Raw genomic sequence first — 12,998 nt, 5'->3', positions numbered from 1 at the left:
GATTTGTTGAGTCCTCATAGCTTTGACGACAAACCCATTTATGTTCTTTTATGTCTTTTATTATGTTTTAGACTTTATTTTGGATGTATCCCAATGACCTTTATTCATGTTATCCATAGATTGTTCGACACAGATGTTAGAAAGACTTTCGCTTTTATGAAATGCTTTTCGATTGTATGTTTAAAGAAAGTTTTAAATTGTCCCTACTTTTCTATGATCTTATGTTATGATGATGCTAATGGTTATATGCGATCCCTTCCGGGTCAAGTATGCCACATTACGTCTAGGGGTACCCCTGGGTTGTAACAAACTTGGTAATCAGAGCAAAAGGTTTAGAATGGTTCTAGGATTGTCTCAAACCACGTTTAGTAGAGTTTTATTCATTGGTGTGAGTCGCGACAAATCTATGAATAGGATGCTATGGTATGCTTAGGAAAAAGTCTTACTCCTTCATTCTCTTAGTCGTGGCATAGAGTTTGGCTTTAGTAGGACCTTTTCTAATGTTTGCCTATGATTTTTCAAGTTATGGCTAATACTAGGGCTAATTCTAGGATAGAAGGAGAAGATATTAGGGACCAAGAGATTCCTCCCCAAGTTCAAAATCAAGTTCCTCCTCAAGTTCCTAATGACCCTCCTATTGGAAATGCTACTTTAGAAGAGTTTAGGGCTTTTATGCAATTGTTGGCTCAAGCCTTGACGACGCAAGATAATAGTGAGGTGGTGGCTCCGACAAACCCTATAGGGGGAATGGGTGCTTATAGGATTAGGTAGTTCTTGAGGATGAACCCTCTAGCGTTTAGTGGCTTCAAGGAGGTAGATTCTAATGGGTTCATAGATGAGGTTTATAAGACTCTTGCTATCACGGGGGTAACTTCTAGAGAAAAAGTGGAACTAGCCACTTACCAATTGAAAGATGTTACCCAAATTTGGTATGAGCAATGGAAAGCTTCCAGGCCGGTAGCGGCGGGCCCTATAGAGTGGGAAACTTCTAAGTTGGAATTCCTAGATAGGTTTTTTCCTCGAGAATTGAGGGAGGCTAAGTTGGAGGAATTGATTAATCTTAAGCAAGGCAACATTAGTGTCAATGAGTATGCCATAAAGTTCACTTTTCTGTCTAAGTATGCTCCATATTTTGTTGCAAGTCCAAGGGATTTGATGAATAGGATTATGACTGGGTTGTCCGAACTAGTAGAAGAAGCATGTCGTATGGCAATGCTTGTTGATAACATGGATATCTCACGCCTCATGGTTTTTGCCCAACAAATAGAAGAGTCAAAACTCAAGAAGGAGAGGGCTAGAGAGAAAAAAAAGTCTAAGGTGGAAAATGATGGGTCCGATGAACATGGACGTTCTAGGAATCGACAAAAGTTTTCTGGACAAGGCTATTCTAATGCTCCTAAGTATCAGGATGATAGGGTGTCTACACCTATGCCAAAAGGAAAAGGTAATGAGTCCCTATGACCCACTTGTTCTAGGTGTGGTCAGAGGCATAAGGGTAAATGTTTGGCCAGTAGAGATGGCTGCTATGGATCTGGTGAGAATGGCCAGATGAAGAAAGATTTCCCTAAGGCAAAGGCTACTATAAGAGAGGGTAAGCAAGTTACCCCTAGTGGTGGGGATGATGATCCTCCAAAGAGGAATAGGTTTTATGCTCTCCAATCCAAGGATGATCAAGAGTGATCTCCTCATGTCCCTTTCTGGTATGTTCATTTTGTTGCCTCATGTTGTAGAATCCATGAGTCAATGTGCATTTTTTAGGCTCCATGCATTTATGTTAAGCATGTTGTAGCTAGGATATTTTAGTTCCTCCTTGGAAATGAGTATATATGTCTCTTTCATGCATTTTGGGTTGCATTACGTATGTTTAGCTTGGAATGGAAGTTTCCTTGATTGGTTGTGTTCATGTAGGTGAGTTGCATGCATGATGGGCTGCTAGTCTAGAGTTGATTCCTTTAATGAGTGTTTATAAAGGTCATTCGAGGACGAATGTTCCCAAGGGGGAGATATTGTGACACCCCGGAAACCAGTAAACCAAACTAGGGCCACAAGCTAGGTTTCTAAGATTTGATGTATGGGAAATAGAGTCGTAGATGATACTCTATGTGCTTAGAATGAGGAATTTAATGTTTAACATCAAGATATATATTAGACCTAGTAGCCTATATGATCTTTAAGAGTTTGGTTGTGCATGAGAAGGGAAACTACCAAGGCAAAAAGGGCAAGCCTAAGCCAAAGGGCCAAGGCAGCCCAACCTTGGCAGCTACTGCCCAAGGGTTCACGACCAGTGGTGTGGACCATGGTCCGTGAGGGGGTACATGGAGATGCCTTAGATACTTGGGAGGCCAGCCCAAGAGGCCAAGACACTGCCCCATGTTCACTAGGTACTTCACGAGTCGTTGGCTTGACCACGGCCCATCAAAGTGCCTGTGAAGGTGCCTTAGGGTTTTAGGGTGTTTTAGGATCTTGGAAAGTTAGGGGAGTTACTTTTCAAGGGACCACGGGCACCACCACGGACCGTGGTGCACTTCACGGACCGTCCAAGTGGTCATGGTACCTGGAACGGGGCAGCCAAGTGAGGGACATTTGGGTAAACTCCTATTTGACTAAGTTTAAGAGGGGGTCATTTTGTATGTATTTTATTCACCTATTTAGACTATTTTAAGTCCTTATCCCCTAAGTTTAAGTCACTTTACATTATACTAAATTCAAAACCCCAAATCACTCCTCTCTCAAATATTTCTCTCTCTAAGAAGAACATCTATTGAAGAATAAGCTAGGGTTAAAGCTAAGGTCAAGATCAAAGGCTCCACTGCTAAAGGCTTGTGCTAGGATTTTTCTTAAGGTATGTTTAGATCTTCATCTATGGGTACTTCCACCCATAGAGTCCCCTAGAAATTCCCTTAATTTGTGAAGAAGAACCCCAATCAAGCTGGGTTACTTCCAATGTATGGGTTTTAGGTGGGTATGATTCAAAACGGTTGGATACTACTCAAATATGATTAGTTTAGTGTTTATTAATGATATTATGAAGGATTTATGTGAATTCCTTGATTAACCCTAAATTTTAAAGTATGTGGGTTTGTGTCTTATGATGACGAATTGATGATTCTTGCTAGATTCTCTTGGACTGTTCTCATGAATGGGACTTATTCAAGATTAGTATTATGAAATCATGAATTGAACTAGACATATGTATGAATGACAGAACATGAACCGAAATGGCTAGATTTATAACTTTGATGAATTATGCTTAGAATTAGCTACACCTAAGGCTTGTGACTAGTATTTATTGTGATCTAGAGTAGTATGATGATTGTGGAGTAAAGATTGGATGTAGAGCTTGAAGTCATAATGTTGATCACTAGGGCTTAAAGAGTGAGTCTTTTACGAGAGATATCTTGCATATATGTAGAATATGAAAGGTTAATCACCTAAAATGAATCATGCTTGTTAGAATAGAATACCTTCAGGTTGAGTCTTATGATTCCTTCACGGATAGTTGAATTATGTAGCTTGGGATGGTAGATCTCATGGTAGCTTGTGATTGAGGAATTTAGCTCTCCTAAGGTTAGCTTGAACTAGCATTGATAGGGTGTTTTTTATGGTAGCTTGCATTAGTATAGGCATGGTAGCCTAAGATTGAGGATCTATGCTCTCCTATGGGTGGCTTGAACTAGCATGGTTAGAATGCTCTTCATGGTAGCTTGACTTGATTATGCCAAGACCATTTCATGGTAGCATAGGATTGAGACACCATACTCTCCTAAGGATAGCTTAGGGTTGAGGACTCATACTCCCTTAAGGATAGCTTGCATCTTATTGAATGGTTGCATGGTGGCTAGGATGGTATACTTGTATCCTTCATTTGATAGCTGGGATTGTAAGATAGGATGTTTCCATGATAGATAGGTCTAGCATGGTAGGTATTTTATTCTTTGATAGACTAGAATGAAAGATAGTTAGCATGGAGTAAGGAAGCCTAAAGGAGTACTTAGTGTGAGTGGTAGTATTGGATGTCATTCATACATGCCACAAGTATGACTTGAAGCTATTTATGAAGTGTCCTCTTATGTGATGTATACTAGCTTGGAGTATTGCTATAGTTGCCTTCCATGATATGAATTGACTTAAGATGATAGCTCCTTGACAATGTGAAAGTAGGTCAATAGTGACACTTAGAAGTGATGAATATGAACATGGTGACTTAATGGACATACTTAGTGTGTGTGGTAATAGGGGATGCCCCACATGCATTGCACAAGTGTGCCTTGAGGTTGCTTAGAGGTATAGTGGGCTTATGACATGAAAACCTAGGTCTTGACTATGAAGGTGGGCTATGACCAAGAATGACCAAATAGAGGTACTTAGCTTGGATAGTATTATGGGATGCTATCTTTGCCTTGCACTAGTATACTTGGAGGTGTCTTGTGAAGTAGGTATCTTGAATATGAAAGGCTAATGTTTGAAGTATGCAATTATGAATGTCTTATGTTGATTTACTATGATATGATGCTTATGTTGGAAATATGTTACGATTATGTTATTGTCTCTTATGCCTATGTCTTATGTTCAGTAACCAATTGAAATGCTTTATGATATTGTGCTAGCTTTCATACTTGGTACATTTTGAACTAACGCATATTGCCTACATTCTAATCAAATGTAGGGTGTTAGGAGATCGAGTTGCTTGGAGGCTAGGTTCCTAAGTGCAAGAAGACTTGAAGATTTGGTGAGTCCTCATAGGTTTGAGTACAAACCCATTTATGTTTTGTTATGACTTTTCTTATGTTTTAGACCTTATGTGGGCTGCGCCCCAATGACTTTTATTCATGTTATTCATAGATGGTTCGAGACAAAGAATTTAGAAAGACTTCCGCTTTTATGAAATGCTTTTCGATTGTATGTTTAAAGAAAGTTTTCATTCTCCCTACTTTTCTATGATCTTTTGTTATGATGATGCTAAGGGTTGTATGCGACCCCTTCGGGGTGAAGTTCTCCACTTTCTGCTAGGGGGTACCCCTGGGTCGTGATACTCGAGGCGTCCATCTGATATCACCATCCACTCGGTGCTAAGCATTAATTGTCATGCATTTTATATTAAGTCTTGAATTATGTTTATAATAATGGAAGAATGTCTTCACACTCAATCCAACAGGACTCCTACTATAGCTCCTAGATTCAATAGGTGAGAATGACCTTTTAACCTTAGAATCATCATATTGTGAGAAAACCTTTCACATCATATCATATTCATTCATAAGTGTGTACATGAGGATAATCTTCCAACAACAAGACAACTAGATCATGATCATATTCACTTTACTCTCATAGTGGTCTTAAAGCATGTGCATAAATCTCATAGTCATGCATAATTCATATATTTTGCCCTTCATGGTCATATGTAATATTCCATCAACACATCTAGAATTACTACATTAGACATGGATGATAACATAATTGAAGTAGTTCAATTACTACATGCATAATTCTATAATATTGTACTTATTCGTTGAGATCCAATTTGGGAAAATAGGGGAACTTGTGGATTCATGGGGAATTCAAAATAAAACCATATGATATCATCAATATATCCATAATAAAACATAATCCAATAATTAAAAATGAATTTGAAAGAAATCCATGAGTTGAAGTCAAAACCTAACTTTTGGGATTTCTAGCTTCGAAATTCGGGTTTTTGAAGGGGCTCCATAGATGAAGAGCTACCATACCTTGGTGATGAAATCCAAAAAATGTGAGTAGAAAAACTTGCTCCTTTATCCCTAGCTTTCACTTTCTTCTTCTTCTTCTTCCTTGGAGTTCTAGAGAGAGTTTTGGGGGAAAAGTTGGTTTTGATTTGGGATTTTTGAATTATGTAGAAGATGAATTAATTTAGGGACTTAAAAGACTTAAATAGTTAGTTTAATTTAGTCTAAAATGACGCCACTTAGTATTAACATAAAAAGGAAAACTCTAAAATACCCCTAGAGTCACCTGCCAAAAAGCAGTTTCAAGGACCACCCACGGTCACCCACCCACGGGCCGTGGATGGACCCACATGGCGTACTGGTGAACCGCGGGGGACTTAAAAACCTTATATAGTTAGTTTAATTTAGTCTAAAATGACATCACTTATTATTAACTTAAAATGGAAAACTTTAAAATACCCGTAGAGTCAACTGCCAAAAAGCAGTTTCAAGGACCACCCACGGGCCGTGGATGGACCCACATGGCATGCTGGTGAACCACGGGGGAGGTTGTGCAGCTCACTTCCTAGGATCTTGATCCACGACCCCCACCCACGGGCCGTGGATGGACCCACATGTCATGCTGGTGAACCACGAGGGAGGTTGTGCAGCTCACTTCCTAGGATCTTGATCCACGACCCCCAGCCACGGGCCGTGGGTCCACCTACTAGTCGTGGTTCCCCTCTTGTGTGTGGACTATTTTCAGCCAAATTTTGGGTCCTCCTCAAGGACCCTTGGTTGGTCCTTGGGGGTCGTCCCTTGACGTTCTAACCCAAAAACATATATATTGAGTATCGGGAGTTATTCTCGACTCTAACCCTTCAAGCTCTAGTTTAGCCTACTAGTTTCCGGAATGTTACAATTACATCAATGTGAAAAAGTCCAATGAAAATTTTGTAATTTTTTCTCTTTACGTAGATGATATTTTATTAGCTAGAAATAATTTAGAATATGTGAAAACTGTCAACTTATGGCCTTCAAAATCATTTGATATGAAAGATATGGGTGAAGCAAACTATTTTTTGGCTGCTAAGATCAAAAGAAATCATTCCAAGAAATTTTTGAGTTTATCTCAAGAAACTTATATAAAGAAAATATTGGAACGTTTTCGAATGAATAGTTACAAATCCATGGATAATGTAGAAAGGGGTGAAACTTTGAGCCTTCGAATGTGTGCAAAGACTGAAAAAGAAAAACAAAACATGTCTCGAGTTCCTTATTCTAGTATTGTCAGGAGTTTAATATGTCTTATGATGTGTACTCACCCCAACATTTGTTATGTTGTGAGTCTAGTTAGCATGTATCAATCCAATCCTCGAAGAGATCATTGGAAAGCAGTAAAGAAAATATTCTGATACTTGAAGGGAACTAGAGATCATACACTATGTTATAGTGGATTTGATTTATTAATAGGAGGTTATACAGATAATGATTGGGCTGGTGACCGGAATGATAGGAAGTAAACATCCGATTATGTTTTCTTACTAAATGGTGGTGCTATTTCTTGGCAAAGTAAGAAGAAAACTTGCACATCTCTTTCAACCATGGAATCTAAATTCGTGGCTTGTGCGTCTGCAGTACAAGAAGTTGTTTGGTTAAAGAGATTCTTTCAGCATTTGAGTTTTGCAAATAATTCCAGGGGTCCCATGATTCTATATGCTGATAGTCAAAAGGCTATTGCATATACGAAGGATCCTAAATATCATAGCAAGACCACACACATTGACATCAAGTATAATTTTGTGAGAGATGTAGTGGAAAGTGTAGAAATAACTTTGCAATACATTCCTACGCGTGAAATGATAGTTGATCCTTTTACGAAGGCCATCTCTTAAGACTTGTTTGAGAAACATGTTAAGGCTCTAGGTTTGCATAGAATATGATGATATTTCAGTATTCTAAAATAACTTGATTGTTATAATATTTTCTTCTATATAATACTATTGAATTTATATTCAAATATAATATGCATGTGATAATTTGTAACAAATAAAGTGTGCCAAACAACTCGCGAGATTGGCTCTTTCACACGAGCAATCGCCACTTACGTCGGGGAACGTGAAGAGATGAGTTTCACCACCATATTATGACTGGTTTTATGAACAAGATAAAATTTTATCTAAGAAAATAAATTTAAGGATCACTGAAAAAGAGAAACTAGGGTTAAACATCTTGAGGTGCTTAGACTGAGGTTTGTACGATGTATGATAATCAAAATAATGAGGCACATACACCAATATAAGGTGAACACATCGTAGCACATATTTTATACCACGTGTGTCAAACGATCAATGGGTCAATGAAAGAATGGTTCCTTGCTTCTTCATTATGTGAGACCTTGAGAAATTAAAATGAGTTTTCAATGAAATACCCTTTGACCTTTTGTTGTTTCTTAAAGTTTCAATCGATATTAGTACTTTAGCATGTTACTAATAGCCATGAATGATTGGGCAATGCAGTACATGTCTATGAAAGCAATTGAATTGGAATAGATAGATTCGAGTGAATAGGAAAGACGATTGATTGAATAATAAACTTGTGAACATGAGCTTGCTATTACACTCGAGTGTAATTGTTTGTATAAAGTTAAAACATGAACACAACTTCATCTCTTTAAGAGGTTGAGGGATCGAATAAGTTACTACTGAAGTACTGAATGAGATCTGGGGTATTGTGAGTAATAGTGTCCTCAAAATAGTAGTGAATTCTTTCCACATGTTCTCGGATTCCTATGTAGGGCTTTTAAAACCTTAAAGGTAAGCACTTCATGCTCACAGGTCACAAGAACCATTTGTCGTATGAATTGTGTGTTTGATTGATGTTGTGTTGGCTTTGTCTTGTCCACCATGTGCGAAGTGGGAGATGTAAGTTTTGGGTCATGGGTCACCCATGTGGACCGACCTGACCCAATCTGTTTTGCCTTATCCAATTTAATTAATTAACTAATTAATTGGGTAATCCTTTTAAAAGGATAAGGGAGAACAATTACTCTGTAACTGTTCAACCTCCCTTTAGAAGACTCCTAGTGGGAGACACATTAGGGGATAACGTGAGAAAGTGAAAATGTGAGAAGAAAGAAAGAACAGAAATAAAAACAGTAAACAATATCACTATTTGATCAACGACATTCAACAAAAGGACATTTTGTTTGTGAATCGAACTTTGTTTCCTAGTGATTCAAAGAAGGACTTGAGTGCAATCCTATCAAAGTAGCAAAATCAACGGCTTCAGCTGCAAATTAATGTACACATCTCGTTGTTCTTTTGCTCTATATATATATCTTTCATTGCTCAAAGAACAGAAACAAAAGCAGTTCACAATACAACTCTTAGATCAAAGTCAATCATCAAAAGGACATTTAGATTGTGAATCAAACTTTGTTTCCTAGTGATTCAAAGAGGCACTTGAGTGCATTTCTGTCAAAGTAGCAAAATCAACGACTTCCACTGCAAATTAAGGTACACATCTCATCGTTCTTTTGCTCTATATGTCTTTCATTGGTATCAGAGTCATCGCTAATTATCCCATAATTCGCTACTTCCATGAACATTCACTGTATTGTTGATAAGAAATAAAGTGTGACTTTTTTCTTGAAAATCAGTGAGTAGAGAAATTCTGAAGATGTTAAGTTTTTGTAAGACTATTTGAATGTGAATTAATTATATAGTAATTAAGTGTCAAAATCTTATTTTATTCTGACTCACATTGTAGATAGGATTCCTTGTCCTACTAATAATGAAATTCTGTAATTCCTTTTGAAAAACTGCTGCTGCTTTTAGCAATCTGAAAATTCATTGTACCATAATTTTGGTTGAAACTTATATTTTCATGACATGCTCGTTTGATGCTTTCCAAAAATATATTATAATGAAAAAACGGATTTAAAACGAGTGAGATATGAATATTGGAAAGTTGGCTGTTTTTTTTACTGTTTTCCGGAAAAAACTGCTTTTGTTTGAAGCGATCTGGAAATTGGGTGTACAGTTTTTTGGTTCAAAACATATTTTTTTATGAGCTACTCGTTTGTAGTTTTCTGGAAATATATGTTAATAGAAAAACAGATTTAAAACGAGTGAGATATGAATTTTTGAAGTTAAGCTAAAAAAAAGAAAAAGTAAAAACGTTTTAAAAAAAAAAAAAAATTTGTTAGAAAGTTGTATTATTTTAGGATTATTCTTTTTCTATGTGTCCTTTTAGGATTTTATTGGTATTGTTTATCCATTTAGTCTTTATGTTCCTTAAATAGATTTTTTTTTTTTTGTCTTCTACAAATGAAAGTGATATATGTTGTCACATTGAATGGTTCAGTCATTCTTATTGTTTCCTTGTTCCTATTTCAGACATGGCTGAATAGGAACAAATTCGAGTTATTCCAAGTGGAAGTTATTTCAGACATGGCTGAATAGGAAAAAAAGAGCTTATATCTTTGAAGATAGATCCTCTTGACTCTTTACTGGACTTCATCAGATCCTTTGTCATGAATTTTGAAGAGGTTAATGAAAGTGTCATTCAATTTACAGAGAGGGAAGCATACTATGTTTTGTATCATTCCTTTCCAGAATAATGGAAGAATGAACTGAATGAAACTAGTATCGAAATTGGGGATAATGAACCATCATGGGTGTATACGGTAAAAATAGGAGTTAAGTGGGTAAGACTTCACAACATAATCATAGTTTAGTATTGAATTTTGTTTTTTAATCATTACAAACTATGTGATGAACATCCTTGATTATGCTTTAACATCAATTTTTGAGTTTTATCCTCTTATATTTATTGTTTTGGATAAGTGGATTATTATTCTATTGCACATTGTCATATGGTGTTTGATTATTAGAAATGCAAATCTGTGTGATTATAGTATAAAATATATTAGTGTACATATTAAGAAGTTAGTTTCAAATTTTGGTTAAATATTTAATTCGTAGATGATGATTGGATGCTTACGTGTCGTTTTGATTTTACATTTAAATATAAAACCTTTATGACAATTGATTTTCTTGAATGTGTATTCCAAATGCATAAATGATTAAAAAATCCTTTGAGATTATATCTCAAAACAGACATGGCATCAAAAAGTACCATTGCTGACATAAACAAAGGTGAAAACTTAACAGTGACAATTACGACATCTGGAGTTGTAAAATATGGTATGTACTGATAGAGCAAAATGGTCTGGAATGTATAAACCATGTTTTGAATCAACTAGAAGAGGGTAATTATGCACAACACTGAAGTGAACTAGAAGCTTACAACACTTGGAAAATATATAATTCCACTACATGTGAAATAATAGTTAGTTATGTGGTTGATGACCTCATAGATCAATGTGAGGAATTCCCAACTGCTCATGCTATGTGGGCATATCTATGAGGAGCATATGGGGGTACTTCTGTAACCTGCCTCCGACAGTTGACTATCAAATTTGACACTTACAAAAAGCATCATGATAAGAATATCAAACAACACCCTAAGGTGTTGTCAAACATGATAGTTCAACTCAAGAGTGTTCTCCATGTTCTTTCAGATGAGCAACAAGTTCAGTCTGTGATTCGGTCTTATCCCAATAATTGGAAACATTTGAAGGTTATCTTTACCCATAATGACAACATCAAAACTTTGTTTGATGTTGCACGCCATGTTGAATTTGAAGATGAGCGCCTTGGTACTGCTAATGCTGCTTTTAATGCCTTTGTGGCAGAGTCAAGTGATACAAAATCTTTAGGCTTCAAGCGCAAGAAAAATTAGAAAAGAAATGGGAAAGACAAACAGACAGGAGAAGGACCCTCTAAGAAAAAGAAGAATCCAAATTCCAAGAAAGGAAAATAGTTTTTTCAAAAAGAGAGACAAAAGTAAAATGAAGTGCTATAATTGCCAATAATAAGGGCATTTTGCTCGTGAATTTACCGAGCCCAAAAAGGTAGAATTTCTAAATGCATCTATAAGTGCAACCTGTGTTTCTAGCACTTCTTTATTAACTGAATCATATCCTATATGGATTTTGCACTCAAGATCCACCGACCACGTGAGTTGAGATAAAGAGGCGTTTATGGAGTTTTGTGGAGTTTCATCTAAATCAAGATGGATCTACGTGGGAAATAATGTGCAACTAGAAATCCAAGGGATAGGGACTTGCAAAGTAGACTTGCGTGGTGGTTGTTCTTTGATGTTGCATGACGTCCCATATGCACCAACGATTCGACGAAACTAAGTATCTGTGTTTGTTCTTTTAGACATTGGTTTTGATTTGTTTTTTAGTCGGAATGGTGTTAGAATAACTTTAGATAATATTTTATATGGTTTTGGACTTCGTTATTACCGTTTTATCGTATTAGATTCTAATCCTTCAACTTATGACTATTATGTTGACCGTTGTGTAATGGCATGTTATTCAAGTAACAATGACGTTGATTTTATTACATGGCATGCAAGATTGGGTCACATAGGGTAAGATCGAATGAATAGGTTGGCAAAATAAGGACATTTAGGTTCTTTCACCAAAATTGAATTGCCAACTTGTGAAAGTTATCTTGCTGGAAAGACTACGCGTAAACCATTTGGGAAGGTTAAAAGAGATGAGTTCCCGTTTCAATTAATTCATTATGATATTTGTGGTCCAATGAATGTGAAGGCAAGGTCTGGTGCTATTTATTTCATTACATTTATTGATGATTTCATGCGTTTTGGTTATGTCTATTTGATTTCTCATAAATTTGAAGGACTTGAGTGCTTTAAAAAATATATGAATGAAGTTGAAAATCAATTAAATAAAAGCATAAAGGCTTTAAGAGCTGACCGAGGACGTGAACATTTGTCAAAACAAAGTGAAGAATTATGTGTTGAAAAGGGTATTATCAGACAGTTAACTACTCCTTATACATCTCAACAAAATTGTGTAGCTGAAAGAAGGAATAGAACATTATTAGACATGACAAGATCAATAATGGCGTAGGCAAATTTTTCTATCTCTTTCTTGGGAGACGCATTATTGACTACGGCTTACATATTGAACAAAATGCCTTCTAAATCAGTTTCTTCCACTCCTTATGAACTTTGGACTGGCCACAAAACAAACCTAAATGATCTACGACCGTGGGGTTGTGCATGTAATGACCCGAGCGTACAACCCAGATGTGACACGACGTACAAGACAACGAAAGCCCCATACATGCCTTATAGAATTCATAACATAAGACATAGGAAAAATGGTACGGAATTTAAAACATTTAATCTATACAATCGAAAACTTTACTT

Source organism: Solanum stenotomum, chromosome 7, assembly GCF_019186545.1.
Source record: "Solanum stenotomum isolate F172 chromosome 7, ASM1918654v1, whole genome shotgun sequence".
Classification (NCBI taxonomy): domain Eukaryota; kingdom Viridiplantae; phylum Streptophyta; class Magnoliopsida; order Solanales; family Solanaceae; genus Solanum; species Solanum stenotomum.
The sequence above is the reverse complement of the archived record's forward strand: the minus strand, read 5'-3'. Positions refer to the sequence as shown.